We start from the raw sequence: 24,907 nt of genomic DNA, 5'->3' as shown, positions 1-24,907 counted from the left end.
GCAGTGAGGTCTCTCCTCAACCTCCTTTTCTCCAGACTAAATAACCCCAGTTCCCTCAGCTGCTTCTCACCAGACCTGCACTCCAGACCCTTCACCACCTTTGTGGCCATTATCTGAAACCACTCCAGCACCTCAGTGGGAAAGGGCCAAAGCTGAACTCAGCACTCAAAGTGCAGCCTTGCAAGTATTGAGTACAGTGGGACAATCACTTCCCTGGTCCTGCTGGTCACACTTGCTGATACCAGCCAGGTTTCTGTTGGTCTTCTTGGCTACCTGAGCCCGCTGCTGGCTTATCTTCAATGAGCATCTGTAATCATGTTTTAGCAGCAGAGCTGGATAAATGATCCTCAGAGGTCCCCCACCCTCACCATTCTGTCATTCAGTGATGATGTTGCAACTAAAATAAATTTTAAAAATCCCTGTAGCAAGAAACAGTAATAGTCACAGACCAGAGACAGGACTGAGCGATTCACTGGCACATTCTTCTATTGCTTCCAAATGCAAAAGGCAGCTGAGGTTCTTCTGGATGAGTTTAGACAGGATCAATCAACATATGTTGTCTTCCCTTTTTTTCCAATTAATTGCAGTAAGCCTCTCGTGCTTATTTAAGCAGAATCATCTGCATGGAGTTAATCTGTTTTATTGATTAGCACAAAGCTATCCTTCAGCAGATTCTCATTCAATATAGCACAGTGGGCCAATATCCAGAACTACACTACAAGGAGAAGCAACTCCCTTTGTACTTTCTATACTCTTTTTTTTCTTTTTAATGGTAATTCACACATTTTCTAAGGATTTCTACATTGAGCTAACAGTTATATACTGCAAAAATCATTACGTGTAACAAACTTTCATGAGTACCTATTGTAAAGAGTATTTTATTATTAGAGCTTAGACTTACATTTTTGACAAAACTAATTTGTGTCCAGCAGGAGTAGGGAAGTGATCATGCCCCAGTACTTGGCAATGGAGGGGCCACACCTCAAATACTGTATTCAGTTTTGAGCCACTCAATACAAGAAGCACATTTACATTCTGGAACATGTCCAAAGAAGAGCAAGCAAGTCGGTGAAGGGCCTTGAACACAATCTTATGAGTAACATATGAGGCAACTGGGGTTGCTTAGTCTACAAAAGAGGATGCTGAGGCGCTGACTTTATCACCTTCTACAACCACCTAAAAGAAGGTTGGGGCAAGTTTGTGGTCAGTCTCTTCTCACATGCAAGAAGTGACAGGACATGAAGAAGCAGCCTCAAGTGGTGCCAGGGGAGGTTCAGTTGGATATCAGCAAAAAATTTCTTCACAGAAAGATTCCCAGGCATTGGAACAGCCTGCCCAGGGAAGTGGTGGAGTCACCATTCCTGGAGGTGTTTAAAAGACGTGCGGATCTGGTGCTTAGGGACATGATTTAGTGGTAGTGGCTTAGCAGTAGTGGTGGGATTGTGAGCTCTAGGCGAGCAGCTGGACTTGATGATCTCAAAGGTCTCTTCCAACCTAAAACAGTTTTATGATTCTGATAAAATAACAAATATTTACCAAGAAATATTAACTGAATTAGTAAGTAATAATGGTTGCTATACCAGTAAGGTAGAAGATAAATTTTGAAGCTGCTGGTCCACAGCATGTAAAACCATAACCAGAGCAAAGGAGAGTCATTGCAACATCTCACAAATACGCTAAAACCATAAGGTAGTTAAATGTGGCATCTTTACAACAAGTGAACCTTGGAAATCAAGGATGTGGCAGGTACAGGAGAAAGACATATTTAAAAGCAAGACTTCATTCTTTGTGACTGATTTGTTCATGTCATAACACTTTCTTCTGTCACATTAAATTCTGAATGATGCTGGTAAAAGATGTTTTATGACATTACAATTGAACCTCACTTTAGATCCTGGAAATAAATAAGTTACAGAACAGTTCAAGATATTTTTTTTTCCTGATTGTTGATAACTCTGTCTCATAGGCTACCTCTTGTTAATATTTGAACTTTCTAGATAATATTGCTTTTATAGCTTAATCTGCTTTTATAGCTAACTGCCGTCATGCATGTCTTCAATGAGGAATCAGACTGGTGATTTAATAGCTAGGACTCTTCCCTAACCCTTTTGATGTATGACCAATAATTAACAATTTGTGAGCATCTGCCTTGTTGGACATCCAAACAGACCACACCAAAATTGATTGTTTGTGTGTTGTGGGCTTAGTGGACAAAATGAAAAAGGATTTTTTGTCAATAGTTACACTTTTTGTACATATTATGAATTAATAGGGCTCAATTAACATTGCCAAGTTGTGTGCTTCTTGAACACATCTCTGGGGCTCTGAAAAGTTGAGAAGAAAGCTTAATGAATGGTTATACTGGTACCCTAGTAATTAGAGGACGGGTAATTAATGTGCATCTGTGGTAGACTCTGGGGTACTGTCAGTGACCCTGCAGTGTGGTAGAAAAAGGAAATTATGAGCCTGGCAAGGGAATACAGCTTTTCCTATTTTCTTACATTTTAGATCTACATCTGTGTTTAATTAAAAGAAGAAATGAATTACCATTAACACCATTAGGAAACAAGCTATGATTGGTTAAAGTCCACATGGACTTCGAAACTGATGAAAACTCAGGAGATCAGATAAGGTTTTGTGGGGAGTTTTTATTTTATATTTTTTTAATGTCTGAAGGACTTTCCACAGAAGATACTAGACATTCAGAAAAGAAAAAGTTTACAGCCTGGAAAGCAGACCAGTGAAAAATATCAGTATTTTTGTACCACTTCTACTGCTACCAATTATTTTTGGTTTTAATGAGAATGCAAGGTGCTCAAGTGCTAGCAGTGGGGTGGCCTCTTTTGAGGAGAGGCCAGAGCTGCCCAATGGCAGACACAGCCAGTTCCAATAGTTCCAGTTTTCCTCAGGGAAAGTGCATTTATGAGAGGACAAAAGATAGAAGGGAAACAGTAAATAGAATGCCAAGGTCAAAAGAAGGAGGAAGAGTTGCTGTTCATGACATCAGAGCAGGTATTCCCTGCAGCCTGTGGAGCCCTCATGCTGGAAGTGAGGAAAAGTGTGAGGAAAATGGAGTGGCAAGAGATGAGACATTATGGACTGAGCTCAACTCTCTCACATCTTGGGGACAGGTGGGGCAGGCAGAATGTCACAGTCTCTCAGACAAGGCAGGTACTCAAGATTTATTCTAATAAAAACTTGTTTAACACTGCAACAAAGATTATCAAATGGAACTCATACTGCACAACTAACAAGCTCAAGTTTTAGGGATGATTACCCAAAATGTACAATCGGTCACCCAGTAAAAGTGAAGGCACTGATCCCCAAGGAGTTATCTTGATCCAATGAGAGAGTTTCTAACTGCAGACGCACTGTTCCAAGTAGGACTGACTCAATTTGCCCTGTGTCAGGACTCCATTTACACCCTAGTCAAATCTGATCTGTGATTATGTATATGGTTAGCAGCCTAGAAACATCTCTCAACTGAGGTGTTTGACAGTCTGTTGATCAAAGGATCTTTCCTTTTCCTTGGCTGAGGTGTATACATGAACAGTGCATACAGAACAAGCCAGACCCCCAAACTGAGGCTTCAAGTTTTAACTCTTTCAAGAGCTGAGAAGTTTCTGATTTTATTGGGATGGATACACCTGTCTCACAGAGGAGCTGGAAATGAAGTACAGCCTAGGAAAGCAGGTAGGAATGGTGCTGCTTTAAAGTTTGCCTTTTTTTCCCCCTCTATCTTAATTTTTGCTGGCAACCTGTTAGTTTTCCTCCAGTAAAGCCCATTTTGCTCATGATGGTAATTGATATGGAGTGTTATCTGAAGCCACAGTCTTTCTGCCTGTTCTTCCTATTTCTTTCCCCTATCCTACTGAAGGGGAAAAGGGAGCAAGCAACTGAGTGACTCAGAGCAAACCAGACATAAGATACTATAATCTGTTAAGGTAAGATCTGTTCACAACAGCTACAGTTTAGACTTATTTAACTTTAAAAGAAACACAAGAAAACTTCTTTGTGAAAGATTTAGTTTGCACAAGCCAGGCACAAATTAATAATAGTGAAGAAAGTTTATTGAAAGATAGCCCTCGCAGATGTTACAGCTGACTAGGTAAGCTGATGCACTAGCTTCTAGAAGGATTCAGATGAAAATTGCTTTTATCTCCTGTAGCAAAATAACATTCCATATTTCACATGATAATAAAATATATCCTCAGGGTAAATAAGTTGTCTCTACTTTTCAAACAAAACACAATTCAATTAGTATGCAAAAGTGAAGCACTATTTTATGGGAAGAAGTATCTCTCCTGAGCTTACTCTTTTGGCAGATTTTAATACTTTTTGTAACAGTACACTAGTTGCAAATTAACTTTGGTTAGCCATAACCAACCAGATTCAAAAGAGCCATCGAAACGTTAAGCATTAACTAGCAGTTAAATCACAAGGTGTTCCAAAACATGTGGCTGCAGTTAATTTAGAAATTCTCTTTAATACAGCTAAGCTTTTGGGTATCTGAAACTTTCAGTGTGCCTGAAAAACATAGGTATATATGCTGAACTGTTTAGCTGGGCATGTAATTAAAATGTATGTAACAACAAAAAAATTAAAGAAGAAAAAGAAGAGAAAAAAAAAACCAAACCAACCACACAGTATCACCCAGATCTCAGACATGCAAGTTTTAAAGCACCTAAATCCAAGTTCAGTTACGCTACAGAAACAATTGTTCAGGTCAAGAATACTTAAGGAAAGCTGTCACAGATGACTTGAAAAGCAGATTTACCTTGCAAGAGCAAGCCAGATGGAGGCAATATCCTCACTAAATCTGAGAATTCCTCGCGGTTTTTTTTCAGTTGGCTAGATATCAAATTGTGAGTTTAAGACTATTTCCAGTACATGTGAAACAAGCCATACTTGCAAGCTTGTAACTATAGTGCAAGTTGCAATCAGCACCAGAACAACAGGACACAGTCTCAAGCTGCACCAGGGGAGGTTTAGGCTGGATGTTAGGAAGAAGTTCTTCATAGAAAGAGTGATTGGCCATTGGGATGTGCTGCCCAGGGAGGTGGTGTAGTCACCATCACTGGAGGTGTTTAAGAAGAGACTGGATGGGGCACTTGGTGCCATTGTTTAGTTGATTAGATGGTGTTGGGTGATAGGTTGGACTCGATGATCTCAAAGGTCTTTTCCAACATGGTTAATTCAATTCAATTCAATTCAATTCAATTCAATTCAATTCTAAACATAAGTTAATTTTGTACCAGAAGGCAAGAGTATGTAAAACTAACTAGAGCTGAGGAACTGCTGTTGTTAGGGTTGGGGTTTTTTTATCCAGAAACTAGATGTCTCTAGAGCTGGTAAAAGCCATACTCTAAATAAGACAAATTGTGCAGGTAAGCCAAAGATCAGGGTAGGGGCAGAGGGAGATCCATGGCAACATTAGCATTGAGTTACACAAAGCACTGAAGTAGACTGGGTGGGTGGGGAGGTGTGTGCTTTTGTTAGTTTTGTTCTAATATTTCAGAAGCTTTCCAATATTGCTTTCATTCTGTCTTATAAACCAAATCAGAGATGAGAGAAAAGAGGTTCCTAGTTCCTTTACCCTAAATCTAGCTCCAGGGTGCCCCAGTATCTTCAACTGCAGTGGAACAAAATGTTTCTAAAATATTATCCTTATAAATAAAAGCTTATAAATCAATGATAAGGACAGAAATAGATTCCTGAATGTGCCTGCCTTGAGCATCCTGTTAATAGGAATAAGAACAACCCATCTCAGTTCTAATATTTTAGAATAACTATAGACTGTAGTTAATAATAATAAAAAAGGAAATAAAAACAAACAAACAAAAAGAATTAGAGGAAGGTAGTGGCACACATCTTCAATAAGTTTGGTTGAATTTAAGCTGCCATTAGGTAAAAATGAAAAACAAACAAAAAAATAACAAACCGTGAAAAAAAAAAAAAAAAAAAAGAAAAAAAAAAAAGAAATATTTATGTCAAAATAAAGAGATGAGTGAAACATACTAAACCATTGCACCCTGAAAAGCCAACATTGATCTTTGGCCTCACAGACAAGTGGCTATATCCAGGTAAGGGTCTGAGAGCCTTCAAAGCAGTATTTAGTAGATGCTGATATTAGCACCTTGTCATAATATTGCAGTTACAAACCTGGAGCTGCCTAAGGCTTTCTGGATATGACAGGGAAAGATTTAGTATAGACTAATAGAATCACAGAATAGTAGAGGTTTGTAGGGACCTCTGGAGTTTATTGAGTCCAGCCCTCCTGCCAAAGCAGGATCACTTACAGCGGCCCACACAGGAACACATCCAGATGGGTCTTGAAAGATGGCAGAGAAGGAGACCCCACAATCTCTCTGGGAAGCCTGTCCCAGTGCTCCAGAACCCACTTCAGATAACCCACACAGTAAAGAAGTTTCTCCTCATACTGAGGCAGAACTTCCTGTGTTCTAGCTTGTACCCATTGCTCCTTGTATCTATTACTGGGCAATACCAGAAAGAAACTGGCACCTTCATCTTGACATCCACCCCTCAGATATTTATAGACATTAATGAGACCCCTTTCTGCCTTCTCTTCTAAAGACTGAGCAAGCCCTATTCTCTCAATCTTTCTTCATAGGAGAGATGTTCAAGTCCCTTAATCATCCTCACAGAGTATCAGATAGCTGATGCACAACACATATGTTACAAACAGAAAAACCCTAGTGGGATGCTGAGAATAAACCCTATCTGATCCTGGAATTTAGGAGCTTTAACTACACAGGTGGTTCTACTTACCTGAACTTCTCCTGAAAATCTTCTCTGGATTCTTAAGGTTTATATACACCAGCACACAGCTTTTGGGTTATTTTGATTTGTGTTTCTTTCAGAGCTCAATTTGCTTGGCTTGCAACTTCATGAAATGAAGTTGTAAAACATCCAGGAAGTAGCCTCCTGCATTATTCCAAGGCTTCTTTTTTTATCTCCCTATAGGAAAATGGATTAACAAGGAACAGATCAGAAGAAAATAAACAAGGTATTATGCAGACTTTTAATACCTAAAGTAGAGAGAAATCTCCGGATTAAAAGACTGAGCAAAGATATTTGATGACAGCAGTCAGGAGAGCTCTTCATTCTAAGTTCCTACTTGCAAAAGAGTAATGCTGAATTATAACAAATAAAAATAAAAGGTTTGCACATCTGGAATGTGGTGTTAGATCTTTAGGTCTGAACAACAGAGTGAAAGAAAGAATGCTTGTCTTGTTAAGAAAATTAGCAGAATACTGAAGAATAAAACCAGAATCTGAGAAGGCAATACAAAGTACTGTAAGAGAATGTGTGCTCACAAGGAAAGTGGGACTGATGGAAAATGTGTGGAGGAACAGACAGGTGCAGGAACAAAACCTGCTCACATTTTTGTCACTAAATAAGTAAATACAAGCCTGTTCCCTTTTTGGTTTTGTGAGTTTTCAATCTGTAAATTAGCAAGTTTGATCCACAACAAAAATCAGTGACTACATTTTTCGAAAGGTGTTAGTTCACCTCCTAAACTTATTGTTTGCTTAAAGCTTTGCAGAAGTCATGCCCATATTTTAGGTGATAAATCATAGAATAACATCATGCTCTCTCTTTCTTTCACAGCCATCTGTAGAACTAGCCTAAAGAAAGGGCACGCTAAAGACTGTTGGGAATGAGAGGACTTGATCCAGGGCATAATGAGGCAGCTTGACCTCTTCTAGGCTTCCTGACATCCATTCCACTTCCCCAAGACAGGCAACTCTATCTTGTTTCTCCTAACTGGTACAGGATAAGATACACTAACAACTCCCTCTTGTTCTAGCTTTCCCTTTCCTCCTGTTGGATCGGATAAAAGGAATGCTGCAGCTGATGGGGCTGCAGGGATATAAAGCAGGATGTTAGAGATGCAGAGGAGTGGCTGTCACTTTGACATTGGTATCCAGCCTCTGAACTGCCATTTCACAGGATGGGAATGTGGAGGATGTTTGTGGGCGGCAGGGAGCAAAAGAAAAGAAACAGTGAAACAGTCTCCCTTGGAACCTTCTGTGTAGGTTCTACACCAGTTCAGAAGATTGAGAAGGCTACTCTAAGGTGTTTGAAGTAAAACACATCCAGGCGTGAGACCATGTCAGTGGCTATTGTTTGGTGAGAAACAAGTCATTTGCTGGCTGAAATTCTCAGGATTAATGGCACTTCTGTACACTGCTGCCAAGAGAGGTTCATTTAAATATGTATGAATGTACACTGCCATACAAATGCTGTGCAGAACAAGAATGGAAACCAGGTATGCAAATAACACTGTGTAAAAGCCTGATGTTACATCAACTGTGCATTTAGATTCTTAGAGTTCTTTCTCCAGCAGTGCATTTCACATTTTAAACACTCATAAACCAATAAAGAAAAAAATTAGAATAGAATAGAATAGAATAGACCAGGTTGGAAGAGACCTTTGAGATCATCGAGTCCAACCTATCACCCAACACCATCTAATCAACTAAACCATGGCACCAAGCATCCCATCCAGTCTCTTCCTAAACACCAGACAGCTGGCCTGCAGAGCTGGCAGAAGGAGCTAGGGAGTTGCATAGTTTCCCTGTGTTCCAAGAGCAAGTGATAGGAGCTCTCCTCAGCAGCTTAGACCCCCACAAGTCCATGGGACCAGATGGGATCCATCCTAGGGTGCTGAGAGAGCTGGCAGATGCGCTGGCCAAGCCACTCTCCATGATTTTTCATCAGTCCTGGCTCACTGGAGAGATCCCAGATGACTGGAAGCTGGCCAACGTGGTACCCATCCACAAGAAGGGCCGGTTGGATGAGCCAGGGAATTACAGACCTGTCAGCCTGACCTCAGAGCCAGGCAAGATTATGGAACAGGTCATCCTGAGTGCAATCACACAACACTTAGAGGATGGCCAAGGGATCAGGCCCAGCCAGCATGGGTTTAGGAAGGGCAGGTCCTGCCTGACCAACCTGATCTCCTTCTATGATCAGGTGACCCGCCTGGTGGATGGGGGGAGGCCTGTGGATGTAGTCTACCTGGACCTCAGCAAGGCCTTTGACACCGTCCCCCACAGCAAACTCCTGGCCAAGCTGTCAGCCCATGGCTTGGATGAGAGCACACTGCGATGGGTTAGGAACTGGCTGGAGGGCTGAGCCCAGAGAGTGGTGGTGAATGGTGCCACATCCAGCTGGCAGTCAGTCACTAGTGGTGTGCCCCAGGGATCAGTACTGGGCCCCATGCTCTTTAACATCTTTATTGATGATCTGGACGAGGACATTGAGTCCATCATCAGTAAATTTGCTGACAACACCAAGCTGGGGGCAGGAGTTGATCTGCTGGAGGGTAGAGAGGCTCTGCAGAGGGACCTCGACAGGCTGGACAGATGGGCAGAGTCCAACGGCATGAGATTGAACACATCCAAGTGCCAGGTTCTGCACATTGGCCACAACAACCCCATGCAGAGCTACAGGCTGGGGTCAGAGTGGCTGGAGAGCAGTCAGGCTGAGAGGGACCTGGGGGTGCTGGTTGATGGTAGACTGAACACGAGCCTGCAGTGTGCCCAGGCAGCTAAGAGGGCCAATGGCATCCTGGCCTGCATCAGGAACAGTGTGGCCAGCAGGAGCAGGGAGGTCATTCTGCCCCTGTACACTGCACTGGTTAGGCCGCACCTCGAGTCCTGTGTCCAGTTCTGGGCCCCTCAGTTTAGGAAGGATGTTGACTTGCTGGAACGAGTCCAGAGAAGAGCAACAAAGTTGGTGAGGGGTTTGGAACACAAGCCCTACAAGGAGAGGCTGAGGGAGCTGGGGTTGCTTAGCCTGGAGAAGAGGAGACTGAGGGGTGACCTTATTGCTCTCTACAACTACCTGAAGGGAGGTTGTAGACAGATGGATGTTGGTCTCTTCTCCCAGGCAGCCAGTACCAGAACAAGAGGACACAGTCTCAGGCTGCACCAGGGGAGGTTCAGGCTAGATGTTAGGAAAAAGTTCTATACAGAGAGAGTGATTGCACATTGGAATGGGCTGCCTGGGGAGGTGGTGGAGTCGCCATCACTGGAGGTTTTCAGGAGGAGACTTGATGGGGTGCTTGGTGCCGTGGGTTAGTTGTTTGGGTGGTGTTTGATTGGTTGATGGGTTGGATGCGATGATCTTGAGGGTCTCTTCCAACCTGGTTTATTCTATATATTCTATTCTATGCATGAACCTCCAGTGATGGTGATTCCACCACCTCCCTGGGCAGCACATCCCAATGGCCAATCTCTCTTTCTGGGAAGAACTTCTTCCTAACATCCAGCCTAAACCTCCCCTGGTGCAGCTTGAGACTGTGTCCTCTTGTTATGTTGGTGGTTGCCTGGGAGACCAGCCCTCACCTGGCTACAGGTAGCATCAGTCACAAAGGGAAACCTGAGAGAGGAAGGAAACTTTTGTCCCTTACTGCACGTACAACTTCCTCCATTTCCCTGACATGACATGCTGAGTAAATCTCTAGTGACGTTTCTTCCCAGCCCTGCACTAGCAGAAGGCATTGAATGCACAGTTCTGTCCCAGCCTAGGCATTGGTTCTGTCACCTTGTGGGAAGGGTGAATGCACCTTCTGATAAGGGTGAGAGCTGTGGGTTGTCTTGAGATAATTGGATGACCTGAACAAATTTGCAAACAGCAAAGGTGTGTAGTGTGTTTTTCACAGCTCTTCTGTGTTCATCCAGTGTAGCTGAGTTTCTACAGGATGGCAAATCCCCACATCTCTGATTCCAGCAAAGCTCCAAGATCAAGCCCTCAGTCTGAAGTAGGATGTGCTCTTCAAGTAAATGTTTGCAAATCTTTCTGAGATAAGCAATACCTCTGTGTGGATATGTTTTTCTCCTTGCATTCATTTTTAGAAATGCCTGACCTGTTTCCCTTGGACAGATATACTAAAACACAAGAGCCTGAGAACATCAGTACTCCATCAGAGAGAAGGTCCATCTAGCCCCATACCCTGTCTATAAAGTGGCCAAGCATAAGCATCTAAAGGAGAGTACATAAGCAGTGCAAGTCTGCTTCTGTCGGGGTGCTGGGGTGCTCATAGATCTCAGTGTCTGAGACCAGCCTCCCCTGGGACTCCCACTCCTACCATCTCATGCCAAGGGCCCAGGGGATGTGTCTCAGCTCAGACAGGGGCCTCCAGTCCCTGCCTGAGCAATGTTGTGGGTGAGGCTGTCTCTGTCTCCTGGATGGGTCTGGGACCTACACTGCAGAGAGCTGCTCTCCTGGATGGAACCCTCAGGCCCAGTGCCTGAGCTTGTGATGCTGACCTCAGTATCACACAGCAGAACTGTGCTCTTCTGTTCCCTGCACTCACCCCAAGTCGAGGAACCATGAGCCTGCTCTTTGCCTGAAATGCTGGGGGGTCTCCAGCTTCAGAAACACTTCAAAGGACACAAAACACAAAGGATACAAGTGGAAATAGGATTTTATTTTGTTTTATGTTGGTTTGTGTTATTTTTTAAACCTGTTTTAGTGACAGTGGTCTAACACACAGTACCCAGAGCTTGCTCCTGCTGCAAGCTTATACTGAAAGCCAGGGCACGAATGATACCTTGGAGGTGCCAGAGCATCAAGAAGTGCTGACAAAGGGTCTGTTCTCAATGCTACAGAGCAAAGAATCAACTCCTGGGGAAGCCAGGAAAGCTTCATTGTCCTGGGAATCGTCCTGGATGTGCACCCCAAAGGCCACCTCTGCAGAGCATGAGTGACAGGTTCTCTACCCTGAGTCTTGAGAGCTTGCCTCCTCCTGCATGGGCGGCCCAAAGGCCACCTGTGGAGCACAAGAGTTCCCTCCCTGTCCTGCCATGGTGGATGGCTGCTCCCTCTGGATGGGCGGCCCGAAGGCCACCTTTGTGGAGCGGCCCAAAGGCCACCTGTGGAGCACAAAAGTTCCCTCCCTGTCCTGCCATGGTGGATGGCTGCTCCCTCTGGATGGGCGGCCCGAAGGCCACCTTTGTGGAGCGGCCCAAAGGCCACCTGTGGAGCACAAGAGTTCCCTCCCTGTCCTGCCATGGTAGATGGCTGCTCCCTCTGGATGGGTGGCCCGAAGGCCACCTTTGAGAAGGACAAGCAACAGGCACCTGGATAGCTAGGGTGGTATAGAGAGCTTTCTGTCATTGGCTCTGCAGCCTGAGGGCCACCCTTGAGGGGGACATGCAACAGGCACTTGGGTAGCTAGGGTGGTCTAGAGAGCTTTCTGTCCCTGGCTATGCAGCCCGAGGGCCACCTTTGTGTAGCACAAGCAGCAGACACCTGGCCAGAATGGCCCCAAAGAGGCCTGGGCAAGGGGGTGTGCTCAGTGCTGTAGAGGAAGGCAAAAAAACCCCGGGGACACTTAATAGTCCCTTGTGAGGGGAAAAAAACCTTCCTCCCCTAGCTGCAGGGCATGAGAGGCCATCTTCCTGGTGCATGAGCAGCAGGCAGTAACCCAGCCAAAAGGGAGCAGAGGAGCCCTGGCAAGCGGTGATGCTCAGTGCTACAGAGGAAGGCAAAAAACCCCCAGGGACCAGTGCCAATGTGCCTCGGGGGAAAAAATTCCTTCCTGACCCCAGTGCTGGCGATCGGCTACTCCCTGAGCACGTGAGCAAGACCTGCTTCCTCCTCCCACAGGCTTCTCATGCCTCCCAGGAGATGTCCAAGCCCTCTTCTCCCTCAACCTGGAGCTATTCTCTCAGTGGCTTCACAGAGTAGCCAAATGCCCCTGGCCTGATAGGCGTTGAGAACAAAAATCCTCCCCCTGCCTGGGACCCCTAGCAACATCTCTGCACCCTTTTCCTTACAGCTACTGTTACCGCTGCTGCCCCTGCCCCTGCAGGGAGCAAAGATGGTGACCTCTGCAAGACTCGTCCGGGACCTCCTCTGGGCCAAGTCTGTCAGCAGACACGGGAGGATGCTCCCTTTAATCTGTCCGGTGGCATAGCCCTGCGGTTGCCAGGTGGTGGCTCTGTGACATCAGGTGACAGCTCCCCAGGCACAGCCCTGCCCACCAGCGCCCTGCCCAGCGCCCCTCGGCCCAGCCTCCTTCAGAGGAAGCCTTCGGGGTGCCGGCCCTGAGGCAGTCCCTGTGCCCAGGGTGCCTAGGGAGCTTTCCCTGCCCCTGGTGGCCACTTGGCACAACTGCTGGACATCCCTGACATGTTCTGTGCGGCTAGGCTTCAAGGATGTAACTCATGCTGTTACTTTTCTCTCAGGCTGTGGCAGGAACCGCCCCTGCACCCAGCTGCTCCTCAGCCCTTGAAGATGGGCTAGAAGGGCATATTTAGTCACAGAATCACAGAATCACCAAGGTTGGAAGACACCTCAAAGATCATCAAGTCCAACCCGTCGCCACAGACCCCATGACTAAACCATGGCAACCAGTGCCATGTCCAATCCCCTCTTGAACACCTCCAGGGATGGTGACTCTACCACCTCCCTGGGCAGCACATTCCAATGGCTAATGACTCTCTCAGTGAAGACTTTCTCCTCACCTCAAGCCTAAACTTCTCCTGGCACAGTTTGAGACTGTGTCCCCTTGTTCTGGTGCTGGTTGCCCAGGAGAAGAAACCAACTCCCTCCTGGCTACAACCACCCTTCAGATAGTTGTAGACAGCAATAAGGTCTCCTCTGAGCCTCCTCTTCTCCAGGCTAAACAATCCCAGCTCCCTCAACCTCTCCTCGTAGGGCTTATGCTCAAGGCCTCTCACCAGCTTTGTTGCCCTTCTCTGGACACATTCAAGAGTCTCAGTGTCCTTCTTAAACTGAGGGGTCCAGAACTGGACACAGGACTCAAGGTGTGGCCTAACCAATGTAGAGTACAGGGGCACAATGACTTCCCTGCTCCTGCTGGCCACACTATTCCTAATACAGGCCAGGATGCCATTGGCCTTCTTGGACACCTGGGCACACTGCTGGCTCATGTTTAGGCAGCTGTCAATCAGTACCCCCAGGTCCCTTTCTGTTTGGCAGCTCTCCAGCCACTCTGACCCCAGCCTGTAGCTCTGCATGGGGTCGCCGTGGCCAAAGTGCAGCACCCAGCACTTGGATTTGTTGAATGCCATCATGCTGGACTCTGCCCATCTGTCCAGTTGGTCGAGGTCCCTCTGCAGAGCCCTTCTACCCTCTAACAGATCAACATCTACTCCCAACTTGGTGTCATCTGCAAACTTGCTGATGACTGACTCAACCCCCTCATCCAGATCATCAGTGAAGATATTAAAGAGGATGAGGCCCAGCACTGATCCCTGGGGGAAACCACTAGTGACTGGCTGCTAGCTGGATGTGGCACCATTCACCACCACTCTCTGGGCTTGGCCCTCCAGCCAGTTCCTAACCCAGCACAGAGTGTTGCTGTCCAAGCCACGAGCTGACAGCTTGGGCAGCAGTTTCCTGCGGGGGATAGCATCAAAGTCCAAGTAGACCACATCCACAGCCTTCCCCACATCCACCAGGTGGGTCACCTGATCATAGAAGGAGATCAGGTTGGAGAGGCAGGACCTGCCCTTCCTAAATCCATGTTGGCTGGATTAATGTCTTTGAATATCATAAAATCATAGAATGTTTTGGGTTGGAAGGGACCTTAAAGGTCATTTAGTTTCAACTCCCCCTGCTATGGACAGGGACACCTCCTACTGGACCCGCTTGCACAAGGCCCCATCCAGCTTGGCTTTCAACCCTTCCAGGCTTGGAGCCTCCACAACTTCTTTCCAGTAAGATCAGTATGTCACAAGTTTTCTGCATGTGTGACATGGAACTGCATGCAGAACTCTGAATGACAGCACAGTATTAAATCAAAAGGTCCAGACAAAATCCAGGCATGTTTGCAGTTGTTGCAGTTGCAGCTACTGCAGCACTACTGGGACATTACTGTCCCCGATTACAGTTTTTCCACAGGCTATAATAGGTCTCATGAGTGCAGTGTTGCGAGCTTTACAGGCACCAACTTCTCATAAATGAAGACAAACAACAGCAGAAGACTTAAGATAAATGCAGGAGTTTAATATGTGAACTCCTCAAGCTTTATCATTCTAAATAGTGCAATCCAATGAGATCCAGTGCAGAAAATTACATCTTGTTTGAATTTTGGAAGTAGAAAAGAGTACGATGTCTTCGTTCCACCATTTGTAAAGAAGTTTCACCTGTGTGGAAGCCATCTGCTCATATAAGATTCTACAGCAAAGACTGTAGTAAAAAAAAAAAGTTTAAAAAAAAATGTTTTAAAAAAAAAAAGTAAAAATAAAACAACCAACCAACAGAAACAATTTGATGCCTGAGATGGAATATTACCAAAATTGATTTTGACAGTAAATCAAAGCAGATGCAAACATATAAAGCATAACACAACAAAATCTTGCCTACAAGCAACAATAGATAATTCTAATTATCCTTGTGCTTCTAAAAGCCTGGTTCACAAAGTAATTTCATTGATTTCAACATTATTGTCCCAGAATGACACCATCATAAATGAGGAGGATTTGACGTATGCTGATGAAGAACTTACTATGCTGGAATGTGGAAAGTAATGAAAATCTTGAGTTGCAAACGATGTGCAGCATAGATATAGTATAAAGAGTGACATGAACTGAATGTAGAATGACTTTGGAAGGAACAGAATAACCTTCAATATAACCTTTTATAAAAGAGAAATCAAGTATCTAATCCTTTCTTACTTATATGAAATAAGATTTCATTTAATCACTTGTAGATGGTGTTGGTTTTTTCATTATGTCAATCAAGATGCCAAATCAGATCTCATATTTCCTTTTCTGCCAACAAAAGAAATCAGATGCCAGGAAAAATAAACTTCCTTAAAGAACCAGTCCAACTAGGGATAAACATTCCCATCCATTGTTTCTGTTAATTTAAAATGTATACAGTGCACTACACACATGCTGTGCTGAGACAGAGATGTGGTGCTGGGAGATGTGTTTTAGCACCAGACTTGGTAGAGGTAGATAATGGTTGGACTTGGTGATCTTAAAGGGCTTTTCAAAACCAAAATGATTCTGTGATTTTTATTCTATGTGAATTCTAGTTGTCTATATGGCCACACAGATAATCAGAGCGCTGGAGCAGCTTCGTTGTGGGTACAGGCTCAGAGACCTGGGGCTGTTCAGACTGGAGAAGAGAATGGTCTGGATAGACCATAGAGCAGTCTACCTAAATGGAGCTTATAAGAAAGCTAGGAAGCCACTTTTTACAGAGGCTTGATGTGAAAGAACCAAGAGGGAACGGATTGAATCTTGAGGAGGGAAGATGTAGACTGGATATTAGAAAGAAATTCTTTACAGTAAGGGTGGTGAGACCCTGGAACAGGTTGCCCAAGGAGGTTGTGGATGCCCTCTCCTTGAAGATGTTCAAGGCCAGGTTGGATGAGGCCTTGAGCAACCTGGTCTAGTGGAAGGTGTCCCTATAAATGGCATGGGGGTTGGAACTAATTGATCTTGAAGGTCCCTTCCAATTCAAATCATTCTATGAATCTATGAATAAAATTAATATAATACAATTAATATAATAAATTTAATGTAAATGGTATGGAACCATAAATTGTATTTCTAGTAATTTGAAAGACACTCAGTAAAATATAATAAATATACAAAACTACCATATTATAATATAGTATCCATATTGAAGTCTTTTCCAAGCAAAATGACTCTATGATTCTATGCTACTATATAATGGATATAATGCAATTAATTTAATCATTATAGCATAACATAAACAGGGAAACCTTTAAGGTAATGCAATATTGATAACTCTATGACCATACAAGATTTTATTTCTTTTAAAATGAGACATGTTTATTTAATATTACTTTTACCAATGTGAGATGTGTGAAAGCTTTTTAAATACATGAAAAGAGGACAAAGGAAAAATGGGGCGGGGGAAATCTGCTGAATGTTTAAATGCATTGCCTGACATATTCCTTTTCTTCCTTCCTCTCCCCATTATTTATTTTGCACATCCACAAAAAGCCAGCTTGAGGGAACTCATGCAATTTTACAGCTGCATCTGCTTTCTGACCTTTTAATGCCAGTGCTGCCTTTAGCCCAGGAATACTCTGAAGAGTTTTAAATACTGAAAGTCTTTCAGACAAAACCCGAAAACAACATCTAAAATATTTTACTCACTTGGGTCCAGCTTCTCACATCATATAAAGAAGGCTAGATGCAAATAAACATTTATACATTTCAGCTGCTAACAGAACTACTAAATCATTAAATTGATAGCTATACCCCTGAACTATAATATTGTATATCTTGAAGTAATTGCATGAATATTTATGTCACAAGGCAGAGTTCATTGCAGGGTAATTACAGATAGAGTTAACTGGAAACACTGGGGGCTCTTGGAGTATTTTTCAATATCAGCCTAGAGAAGAGAAGGCTCCAGGGAGATCTTATATCTGCCTTCCAGTACCTGAAGAGTGCCTACAGGAAAGATGTGAAGTCTTTTAAGCAAGGCCTGTTGAGACAGAAAAAGGCATAATGATTTTACACTAAAAGAGGGAAGATTTAGACTCAATGTAGTCATAGAATCATAGAATGACCTAGGCTGGAAGAGGCCTCCCTGACATAGGCAAAGACACCTCTCAAGTAGACCAGGTTACCCAAGGCCCTCTCCAACTTTGCCTTGAACATTTCCAGGGAGGAGGCATACACAATCTTTCTGGACAATCCACTCCAGAGTCTCGCCACCCCCATAGTGAAGAATTGCTTCCTAAGATCCAATCTAAACCTATTCTCCTTCAGTTTAAATCCATTTCCCCTTGTCCTGTTGGTGGACACTCTTGTAAGAAGTCCCTCTCCAGGGACTTGAAAGGCAATTATAAAGTCCCCCTGGAGTCTTCTCTTCTCCAGGGTGTACAATCCCAGTTTCTTTAGCCTATCCTCATAACATAGGTGTTCCAGCTCCTGGATCATCTTTGTGGCCCTCCTCTGGACTTGTACCAACAGATTAATGTCCCTCTTATTGTGGGGACACCACAAATGGATGCAGTGTTCAAGGTGGGCTCTCACAAGAGCAGAATGAAGGGGGAGAATCACCTCTCTTGATCTGCTGGCTAAATTCCTCCTGATGGATCCCAGGATATGGTTGACCCTCTGGGTCACACGAGCACTCTGCCAGCCCATGTTGAGCTTCTCGTCTATCAACACTCCCAAGCCTTTCTCTTCAGGGATGCTCTCAACCCACTCTGTACCCAGTTTATATATGTGCCTGGGATTGGCCCAACCCAGATTAAGGATATTGCACTTTGCCTTGTTGAATCTCTTGCAGTTTGCACTGGCACATTTCTCAAGCCTGTCAAGGTCCCTTTGGATGGAATCTCTTCACTCAAGTGAATCCACCACACCACAAAGCTTGGTGTGTTGGCAAACCTGGTAAGTCCGCACCCTATGCCATTGTCTGTGTCACTGAGAAACATGTTGAACAATGGACCCAGAACAGACCCCTGAGGAACTCCACTTGTTACTGGACATGGGCATTGAGCCATTAACCACAACTCTTTGAGTGAGACCTTCTAGCCAGTTCCTTATCCACCCAGTAAGGAGGACATTTTTTACAATGAGGGTGCTGAAACACTGAAACAGGTTGCCCAAAGTAGTGGTAAATGCCCCATCCCTGGAAACTTTCAAAGTCAGGTAGAACAGGACTCTGAGCAATTTGATCTAATTAAAGTTGTCCCTGCTCACTGCAAGGTGGTTGGACTACATGACCCTTTAAAGGTCAATTCCAATCCAAACTATTCTATGATTCTGCAAGATAAGCAACAATTGCCATAAAGTTCTACTGTAGTCCTGCCTTATTAATTAAAATGTTCTACTGATGCACACATACAAAATTGTCTCATAAAATGCCAATAAAGTGTTAACTAAATTATTAAACCACTTCAAAAGTAGATAAAAAGCAATTGATATAATATTCTTTCAAATTATCTCAGCTCCCTGAGCCCCACTGCAAAGACCTGAAATTGAAAATTACCTCATTCCAGGAATTTCAGCAATTAAAGCAGAACCATCTATCACCCTTTTTTTTTTTTCTCCTTCTGTTCTGATTTTGGTAGATTTAATAGCACAGATGTCATTAGCGGAGATCGATTTGGAAAAGCATCAGGAAATTTATTGCAGTAAAGAAAGCCTAAAGAAAGTGGCCTCAAAACCTTATTATTTCTCTATATATCTATCCATAGTATCCCAGTGTTATGCTAATAGAATCACAGAATCATTTTGGTTGGAAAAGAGTTTTAAAATCACCAAGTCAAACCATTAACTCTACCAAAGCTGATGATCATAGAACCATAGAATCAATAAGGTTGGAAAATACCTCAAAGATCATCAAGTCCAATCTGTCACCCAAGACCTCATGACTACTAGACCATGGCACCGAGTGCCACGGCCAGTCCCCTCTTGAACACCTCCCTGGGCAGCCCATTCCAATGCCTAACAACTCTCTCTGTGAAGAACTTTCTTCTCAACTCTAGTCTAAACTTCCCCTGGTGCAGCTTGAGACTGTGTCCTCTTGTTCTGGTGCTGGTTGTCTGGGAGAAGAGACCAACCCCCTCCTGGCTACAACCACCCTTCAGGTAGCTGTAGACAGCAATAAGGTCTCCCCTGAGCCTCCTCTTCTCCAGGCTAAGCAATCCCAGTTCCCTCAGCCTCTCCTCATAGGGCTTGTGCTCAAGGCCTCTCACCAGACTTGTTGCCCTTCTCTGATAAACCATGTCCCTTAACACCACACCTCTGAAGCTTCAAAACACCTCCAGTGATGGGGATTCAAACACCTCTCTGGGCAGCCTGTAGATTATGTCAGTCTGGAACATTGCCATAAGAATTACTTTTCCCAGAATGAATTGTGGTCTATTGAGAGGATGGAACAGCTTTTTTGTTGGTCTGCACTCTCTGAGTTGTTTGCACCACCCATGCAGGGATAATGTTAATCTTGTGTGGGTGCTGTGATCTGTTGACACATAAAGCTGTGTTTTTGTAAATGATAACAAAACTGAGAGAGAGAAGACATCTGACCCTAATTTTTATGTTCATCTGACTGTGGCAGTTTAGGCTGGGTGCCTCCTGTCACTGCCACATATAAGCTACAGATAAGCTACATCTCCAGTGTCCCAAGTGTCCAGCCCAGTGGGTGGACACCGGAAACAGTGTATTTCATACCCATAATATCCTGTGCCTTATAAACCTATCTGCAAAGTCATTCTCTTCCTCTTTCTTCCCTCTGCTCTCGTGGGAGATGCTCCCAATCACGTAATGGTGGGAGAGTATCTCAAGGCCTTTCAGGCCTGGCTAGGCTTAATGCCAGGAGGAGAAGGCAGGAGGGGCAGTCTCACACCTGGCCAGCCTGAGACTAGCCTAGCAGTGGGAGGGAGAAGAAAGAGCCCTGGGGGTTTTGGGTGTACCCTCAGGTGGGGAGATGGGAAATGTTGGGGACCTTTCGGTGTGCTGGAAGGCATTCTACATGCTTTGGGGTATTTTTTGTCACCATGCTTGCAGATTCCATAAAACACTAATTGCTTTTCTGTTTAAACTTTCCATCACTTCTGCAATCCATTTGTGTGTGTCATTCTTTTGCCCCTCTCAGGGCCAAGAGGGGATCTGCCTGGCCTCAGATGAGGACACTGACAAAAATCTCTGGCTTTTCTAATATGGAATAATTCCTTTTTTACTATCATATTTAGCAAAGATAGAGCTGAAAACTGCTTTGTTGTTGTTGTTCAGAAAAGCCTACACAAAAGCTCCCTTGACTAGTTTCTCCTAAGTAATTTATTTTTTCCTAGACAGAAAAGGAGAGCTAAGACTGCCTTTTTATTTGTTTTGTTTGTTTGTGTTTGGATTTGTTTAAATTACATTAATTATATCTTATGTGAATTTTCTCTTTCTTTACCTTTTAAACAGCTGTCATGTGTCAGGACTGGTGCAGTCAACTAAACAAGTGACAGACATTCTGTGAATCCCTCTCCCAAAGGGATGAAAAGAGAATAAGGAAGATTCTGTCCATTCTGCCTTTCATCATGATCCACAAGTTTCTGAATCTAGTTCCACAACCCAGCTCCTTAATCTGGTTCATGTCTGCTGCTGACAGTCTGAGACATCTGTCCCAGCATCAATGGTGATGATGGCTAATTGCCATCAGGGGATGGGTTCCATACTGTTTTGCATCTATCTGTAACTATTTTTATGTTATTTTTATTTTTTTTCAATAAAATAGTTTTAGTTTTCTTTCCCAGCTCATCAATCACTCTCCCTTATTCCTTTTCTTCTCCTTTTAGGAAGGCAGAGGGATTCATAGAGAGTCTCTGTCACTTGTTTAGTGACCAGGTTCTTCCTAGCCCTTGACAGGTTCATGTTGGGTATCTTGACCTAGCAGGATCTTCAACTACTAATTTTCTTCTCACTTTCTCTAAGTTCTTGTTTATTTGTTTTCTCTTTTAAAGTTCATTTCTAAGTTATATGGAGGCAACCCCACACACACACTTTCTACATAATGTAATTTTTTAAAATCCAAAACATAACTGAATTGCTTCATTTCCTAATATTGCCAAGGAAGAAGTTTCATGACAAGTTCAACACCTTGCTGGAGTTAGCTGCAGCAGCTAAATATCTGTCCCTGAATTTTTTGATACTGAATATGAACAACTAAATTTAATGTTGCAAAGTTGTTTTGCTCAGACATCAGATGATAAAGGTATTGTCTCATACGTCATTTTTAAATATGTTCATATTTATATATGTTTAAATCCTAAAAGGTTTTGTTTCATATTTTATTTAAATCCTTTTCTGTTTTAATGGCAGCTGTCCTGTATTGTTTAGATTGTTCAACACAGTTGTGCACATTTTGAAAACTAAATAAAACCAAAGAATGAGAGAAGCATTATGTATTGGGAAGCAGATCACCTTCTTTATTTCTTCTTTTCAAATTTAAAGCAGATTTTTTCCCCCCTTGCCTTTTTAAATGAGGATGTTAGGTCAGTTCTTCTCTATCTGCAATAAACAATGTTTCAGTGTTTATCTCCTAGCCCAGACTTTTTTTTCTATTGACTTTTACAGATTATTAACACAGTCCCTTGCCACTGTTCTAATAAAAATTCTAAATAATGATTTGAGTAGAAAGTGGCTCATTGACCGCTGCCAAGCAATACACAAAAGTGACAGGACAAAATAAGACTGTGGCTTATATATGCTAATCTAGCATAATTTTAATTAATTCTTTGGGCAATCTGATTTCCAGGGATTCTGAGAGCTCCCATCTCTCAATGACTTCAAAAGAAGTTCTCAGTATTTCAGTAAAATAAGTCCATGCTTCCTGCTTTGTTATTTGTTTCGGACACAAGATAGTCCTCCGGGACACTATCTGCTGCTTTTACAGTTCTCTTGACACGTGAAGTCTGGAATTGTTTCTGGCTGCTAGCAGATGGTGTTTTTTGTCTTATGCAATATTCTCAACTGAAAGACTCAGTCTGAATGTGCTGCAGTTAACTCTTACTTCAGATGTCACTACTTTTCATGGTCTACACTAATTCTGCCCAGTTTCTCTTTCCAAAGAAAATTATATTTAGTAACTATAACCTTTAAGTAAAAAGAATTTGGCAGTACATTTAGCTTCATTGTGGTGTGCAGATTATTTCTCATTGTTAATGTATGAAGGAAATTAATGTCAGAAATTTGGCCCCCCAAAACTATGCTGCTGCTTTGTCAGTATCTCTCCAGGTATGTGTTTTTTCCTTTTTTCCTGCCATGGGAATAGTAATCCACTTGGAATAAAAAGTGTTTTGTTAATTCAAAAGAGGCAGCAAAACATTGAGTTTTTGCTTCCAACTCTAAGATTAGTCATTGGAGCACATACAATTTAAAGATCAGTTTGCCAGGGATTTTTCCATTTTAAATATGAGTCAGAAATGCCACAAAACTTAAACTAAGAAGGGCAGGAGAAAGTGCTCCAGTACAAATGGGTCTGAGAGAGTTTTGCAACATTTCATCAGGAAAAGATGACTTGTTCAGATTGTGGAAAATCTGCCGAAGAGTCATGAAGAATTACTTTTTAAGTTAAGGACTGCTATCATATACTTAAAGACAAATACACTTAGTGGTCCTCTACAATTGCTTTTATATTTCACAAAACCTAAAACATTTGCATTTACATGCAATTGTTATTGCTTAATAAGGAGTTATTGAATCTCTGCAGTTAAAGGCTCTTCACACATCTGTGCTAAGTGAGCCTATTATTCCATTGCAGAGATAAATTTATATCATCAGTGCTAGTTTGAAAGAACATCCACACCTTTCCCTTGACATAAGGAAGAATTCCTTCCCCACAAGGGCTGTCAAGCCCTGGAACAGGCTGCCCAGTGAAGAGTGGAGTCCTCAACCCTGGAGGTATCTGAAAGCCATAGGGATGTGTTTCTCAGGAACATAGTTTAACAGCAACCTGGTTTACCATCTGCACTCGATGGTCACAGAGGTCTTTCCAATGTAAACAACTCCATGATTCTACAACCCCACTAGAGAAGAAATAAGAAAGTTTCATTAGCAACTGGTTCCATTTTTTCAAAGGTCTGTCATGAAAAAGATTTCTTATGAACACAATTATACAGTACTGGACAAAAGATAATCTTCTAGACACATAAACCCTTCTCTTGACCTAGATCAGGGGCAATGAACTTCAAGATGATTATAAACTTCAAATTATTTGTTTTAACTACATGTAATTATATCAAGCAAAAGAATTTAGGTGTTTGTGTCCAATAAGACAATTGCCATCTATACAGCTGAATTTTATAAGAATCAACTTTCAGATGTAAGACAGTGAAAGCAAAAAATACTCATGATTAAAAGTGCATGAATTTCAGTCTGGGTTGCAATGACTTTGACATCCCAAATCATGCTGGAAAAATGGATTACTTCTGTGAAAAGGAAATCTCATTTTATGAATCTGTATTGAGTTGAACAACGTCATCAGTATGATATATACACTGAAGCAGCATGCTAAAAGTAAGAAGTAAGAAATTAAAACTCTTCAAAATACTGCTATGACATGTAGGTGTCTAAAGTTTTCCTGATTGTCAAGGTGCAAATAAATAAATAAATAACAGAAAGGGTCTTTGAAACATCACCAATGGTTATGCAAAAAAGATTCAGCTGTTGAAAAGAAGTGAACTATAACCTCTAAATCTTCATTTTTTAATGAATTATTTTTTTAAATAAAAAATTATTTGGATCATTGTTTGCAAACATCCAAGCATGCCGTAGATATCTGAGTGAACAGGATTTGAAGCCTGCAAGATTCTGTTCCAGCATAAAACCAACACTCTTGAAGTCTGCTTGGAGGCATAAGGATTTACATAATCCCCAGCAACTTCCTTTTCAGAGGAAGAAACTGAAATTTTCAGACTGCATTCCAAGATGGAATGAAATCAAAAACTTCCACAAAATAGAAATTATTCTATCTTTGTTAATATTTCTGAATGATTAGAGGGCTGGAGCACCTCTCCTATGAGGACAGACTGAGGGAGTTGGGGTTGTTCAGTCTGGAGAAGAGATGGCTCTGAGGAGACCTTATTGTGGCCTTCCAGTATCCTAAGGGGGCCTGCAAGAAAGCTGGTGAGGGACTTTTTAGGGTGTCAGGTAATGATAGGACTAGGGGGAATGGAAAAAAAATAGAAATGGGAAGATTAAGATTGGATGTTAGGAAGATATTCTTCACCTTGAGGGTGGTGAGACACTGAAAAAGGTTGCCCAGGGAGGTGGTAGAAGCCCCATCCCTGGAGGTTTCTAAGGAAGGCCAATCTGGATGTGGCTGTGAGCAACCTGATGTAGTGTGAGGTGTTCCTGCCCATGGCAGGGGGCTGGAACTAGATGATCCTTGAGGTCCCTTCCAACCCTAACAATTC

This window comes from Dryobates pubescens, chromosome 1, assembly GCF_014839835.1.
Source record: "Dryobates pubescens isolate bDryPub1 chromosome 1, bDryPub1.pri, whole genome shotgun sequence".
NCBI lineage: Eukaryota > Metazoa > Chordata > Aves > Piciformes > Picidae > Dryobates > Dryobates pubescens.
The sequence above is the reverse complement of the archived record's forward strand: the minus strand, read 5'-3'. Positions refer to the sequence as shown.